The sequence below is a fragment of the Protobothrops mucrosquamatus genome, unplaced genomic scaffold (assembly GCF_001527695.2).
Source record: "Protobothrops mucrosquamatus isolate PMUCROS unplaced genomic scaffold, P.Mucros_1.0 scaffold6, whole genome shotgun sequence".
Classification (NCBI taxonomy): Eukaryota; Metazoa; Chordata; class Lepidosauria; order Squamata; family Viperidae; genus Protobothrops; species Protobothrops mucrosquamatus.
Genome location: NW_015386393.1, coordinates 6126278 through 6131723, shown reverse-complemented (window position 1 = coordinate 6131723; position 5446 = coordinate 6126278).

Below are 5446 nucleotides of genomic sequence, written 5' to 3'. Positions count from 1 at the left end.
TGTCAAAATATAAAGCAGTATATGCAAACATTTTTAAAAAAATTAAGAAGAACTAAGAGATTAAAATTAGTTAAAATGTAAAGGGAAGGTTTTTCAGGGGACGAACCAGCCCCTTGGCTACGTGCTATCCTGGGCTCCCCAAGTGATGCTGCAGAACCATGTCTTACCTTCTTTTCAGAAGGCCAGGAGAGTCAGGATCTCTCTCTCCTCCAGGGGAAGAATATTCCATGTAAATAACAACAACAACTTTATTGTCACTTTGAATGTACACCAATCGGCATACATCAAAATGAAATTTCGTTGCATACAGCTCTCAAAGGGTCACCACCTCTGATATACACTCCTTGTTCGTGGCCAGCTTAAGTTTCAGATCATCCATTTTAGTCTCTAAAATACATACATATAATGATCTACTTCTAAAGATGTGGGCAATGCTGTGTGAGGTTTCTTCAGGCAGACCGACCAAACTCTGAAGCTTTATAACTTTGCTGCAGAATTTTATAACTGGAAGTCAGTGAGTCTAATTCTACATTGTATCCTGGTCTGTAGCTACCTCTAGTGTTCAACTGGTACATTTTACATCATGGCTGCCAGAATTTCTAATGTCCAAACACATTTTTCATTTCTTGCCTGCAACGTGCACAGCTCCAGAATTTGGTAGTGTTGAGGTTATGTTCCTCCCAAACAATGAAATATATCTTCCATTGGCTGTTGTGTGACCAGATTTTTGTCCCTGCAAGATAGAATCAATATAACTTTAAAATATTTTTTTTTACTTCAAGATAAAATCAATATAACAAGAGCCAGTTTGGTGTAATGGCTAAGGTGCTGGCCTAGAAACCAGAAGACTCTGAGTTCTAGTCCCACCTTAGATGTGAAAGCCAGCTGGGTGACTTTGGGCCAGTCACTGTCTCTCAGTCCATAGTTTCCTTCTGCAGTTTTGGTACTTTTATACATTTGGAAGAGGCATACCATTCCTCATAACAATTTTATGAACAGGGAATAAAGATGATGTTTAAAAGACCCAATTATGACTTTTTCATTATACAGACATCTTCAACCCAGTGCTTTCTGAAGGGTTTTGGTAAAAATAATGGCAGCTGTAGCCCCCAAAATAACCATCTGCATAACTTGTTTGCTGGAGCATGAACGGTAATGAGCAACAGTAAGCATATACTTTTAAATGACATCTGGTTCTTCCTTGGAACACATTTTCTTAATCAAAAAGACTTTGAACCTTTTGATAATTAAAGTTAGGAAGAAAGCCATTATCCCAACGCTGTCAAGTAGCCCAGCCTTACTCTTTTGTTGGTCTCTTTGTTGATTTTCACCTCCTCTTTTTTTTCTGGATCAGCAATGACTTTGCTTTCAACAGAGTGTTGAAGTTAGAATTGCAGAGATGGACAACCAGGTCTGAGTTGTCCTTCTCACTTGCCCAGCTTTTTTCTTTGATTATCTTGAAGAGAAACATTTGAGCTAATGTAGGCTGGATGGATTTGAGCCTCAAAGAATAGAGACTACTTACCGTACTTGACTAGCAGTAAAGTACAAGGAAGTTCCTCAGCCTTAAAGGTGCTGAATCAAACTCCCTCCAGTGCATTGCCTTCTTAAATATGGGAACAATCTTCAGGAGTCCCTAAGCCAGTGGTGGCGAACCTATGGCACGGGTGCCAGAGGCGGCACTCAGAGCCCTCTCTGTGGGCACGCATGCCGTTGCCCCAGTCCTAGGCCTTCAGCTGGGTTCCGCCGCCGTGTGCAAAAAAAAAAAAGTTCAATCAGTCAATTTCAACTTCTCGCTGGAAAAAAAATCTTGCAAAGTTGGAATTGATTGATTGAACTTTTTAGTCCCACCTGGTCTGCCGTTACCACTGTGGCCACGCCCAGACAATGGGCCATACCCAGCAAATGGGCCACACCCACCTGGCACTCGACAATGCATAAGTGGGTTTTGGGTTGCAGTTTGGGCACTCAGTCTCTAAAAGGTTCGCCATCACTGCCCTAAGCAGTCTTGCTTTCTCAGTTTAGAACAGTCATCCATGTTCACCTGATCAGCTGGATCCAGAATCAGACAAAAGAATAGCATAACAATATCCTCCCTTTGAATAGAGTCCCCAGCTCCTGGAGAACTGTGGCTTCAGGAGCAAACTAAGCAGATGAAACCAGAGAACACTTAAAAGCAGCTACTGATAACAGATGCTGTTTATATTTTGTCTGTCACTCAGCTCAAAGTGGCATGTACAGTGTTCTCTCTTTCCATTTCTCCCCCAAAACCTGGGGAGTAAGTTGGACTGAGAAAATAATAGGCCTAGAATTCCATAGGGAGCTTCCATAACTGAAGATGAACTAGAATTGCTCCTCATCCAGCATCTTTACCACTAAACTAGCTCTCAATTTATTATTTATTTATTATTTATATTTTTACCCCGCCCTTCTCCCTGCGGACTCAGGGCGGCTTACAGCCTTTTAAAAACAAATACATAAATACAAAAAATACTAAAGTTAAAATGTTAATTAAGATGAAATATTATTAGGCCTTTGTTATTTTAAAAAATATTATAAAACCCAGCTAAAAAATAACCCTTAGGCCAGTCCTGCCAACTTAAATAACCATGTCTTGAGGGCGCGGTGGAAGGAAGGGAGATCCGGGATCACCCGGATCTCTGGGGGTAGTTCGTTCCATAGGGTGGGAGCTCCAACCGAGAAGGCCCTCCCCCTGGGGGTCGCCAGCCGGCACTGTCTGGCTGACGGCACCGAGGAGACCCACTCTGTGGGAGCGTATCGGCCGATGAGAGGTAATCTGAGGCACAAGGCGGTCTCGGAGATAGCCAGGTCCGATGCCATGGAGCGCTTTGAAGATGATAATCAACACCTTGAAGCGCACCCGGAAGGCCACCGGCAGCCAGTGCAGCTCGCGCAGCAACGGCGTTTCCTCTCTTTTCAATGGAGAACATTTTATTTTATTCCCCATTTTCAAGCAAAGCAAAGTAGAATCAGCGTGTCTCACTTTCTCTGAACAATACATTTTGCAATTTTTTTTTCCTTCCTCTTTGCTGTGGTGAGAAGCCTCCAAAATTCAGATTTTCTTTGTTGTTGTGGCAAGTTTCTCCATTTCTTTTTGGCTTCTCCAGTTGTAGCTAAATACTGCCACACACTGAGCTCCTGCTTCATCTTTCTCATTGAACAGAATGTGCTATTGTCTAAACTCCTTTCTCTCAATGAATTTCTGTAATGTACTAAATTATCATAGATTACTGCTTATTTCTATGCTTGCCGTAAGAACGTCTTGTGCTACCTTCCCCACAGATTGTCAATTGCTTATTTGAGTGTCACCAAGAATAATTTAATTGATAAATTGTTGATTAATCCACCAGGGAGCTTTTATGGCTGAGGGTGGGTCTACTCCATCCAAGTCCAATGTCTTAACTACTGTTGGACTGAAGACTTCATCTATATACGGTACTATTAAAACTCTTGTCCTGATCTTTGACTGGATGAAACAGTAATTAATAGGGTAACATTTTCTGAACCCAGATACCTCAAATGGGCTAATTTACACATTATATCCACAATTTGGGACCCAGGACTCTCAAGGGAATGAAATTTGGGAAAGTTATGGTTATGGCTGCTTCAGTGCTCCTGGCGGTTGCTGTGGTCATGTGAGCTTCATTTTCAATGTTCTATGACAGTGGTGGCGAACCTATGACACGCGTGCCAGAGGTGGCACTCGGAGCCCTCTCTGTGGGCCCGTGCATGTCGCCCCAGCCCCACCTCCCCCCACGGCCCCCTCCTCACCAGCAGCCCCCCTGGAGGAGAGTCGCCCCCAGGCGCAGCCTGCACGGAGCAGCGCAGCCAAGGACATAGCCAGGCAGCAGGGACAAGACTCCGCCCTCGCGCTCCATAGCGTGCAGATGATGCTGCGGAGTGTGGGCGGAGGGCGTGGCTGCCTGGGCGCTGCAGGGCTACCTGGGTGATCTGCTGCGGCGGGCCATGGAGGCGGTGCATGGCCCTGTGGGTGGGCGGGGCAGGAAGCGGAGCAGGCAGGATGGGAGGCGGAGTGGGGGCAGGAGGCGGGTTTTGGGCACTCGGTCTCTAAAAGGTTCGCCATCACTGTTCTATAACTTCCCAGTCAGTTTAGCAATTCCTTGCTGCCTCTTCCACCCAACAGCAGCTATTTACTTGCCTGGAGGGAAGGGAAGATTTTTGATGCTCCCTGCTACATTCCCACAAGGAAATTCAATGGGGAAGTTGGCAGGAATCCAGAAATCATTCCTGTTTCCATTGCTTTTTTTGCCTGCTCCTGAATCATTTTTCTGTTTAGATAAGGAAATCTCTCTGAAATGATTCAACAGGTTGTCTGGTTAACAAAAATAATAATAATCAGGATGTAATTGCATACTAGGAATATGCAGGGAAAGCTTAATTACTGTAGCTCTACTTCAAGACTAATTGTAATGTTAAAATTTTTTTGCAGGGTCCTTTTCCAAGCTGGGAGAAATAGACAGACACCAGGCAGCTGCTGTGGAAAGGAGGTTCAATTGGTTTATTTCTAGGACAAAGAGGTTTTGTTCTTGGGGGCAGCTAGCAACTGGATGGTACATTGATATGATTTGTACAGAATTGACCCTTTGTGTTAGGTGTATGAAGGAAATGCGTGCATGTGTCTGACGATGGGTGCTGCCATGGCTGGAGGAAATCGTTATTGACTTAACACTAGGCCCTATCAAACAAAATGAAATTCAATGGTGAGAAAAGTAAGGTTCTACATTTAGCCAAGAAAAACCAAATGCACAGATACAGAATAAGTGTATATTAATAATAACTCAACAGTAGTAACTGCGAGAGGGATCTTGGGCAATCACTTAAATATGAGCCAACAGTGTGTTGCAGCTGCCAAAAAACCCAACACAATCCTAGGCTGCATTAACAGGGATAGAATCAAGATCACCTGAAGTGTTAGTACCACTTTATAATGCCCTGGTAAGACCACACTTGAAATACTGCATCCAGTTTTGGTCCCCAGGATATAAAAAAAGATGTTGAGACTCTAGAAAGAGTGCAGAGAAGAGCAACAAATATGATTAGGAGGCTAAAACATATGAAGAACGGTGCAGGAATTGGGTATATCTAGTTTAATAAAAAGTAGGGATGACATGATAGCAGTGTTCCAATATCTGCCACAAAGAAGGGATGTCTGTGTCAACTTATTCTCCAAAGCATCTGAAGGCAGAACAAGAAGCAACAGATGGAGAAATGATTAAAAAGGCATTTACTGAATTTTATTCGCATTTGTACTCATCAGAAACTATAAATAGTAAAGATATTGATAAATATTTACAATCTTCACCCATATATAAACTTACACTGGAACAACAGAAAATCATGGATGGTGAGATTACAACAGATGAAATTTTAAATGCAATTAAACAATTGAAAGTTGGCAAAGCTC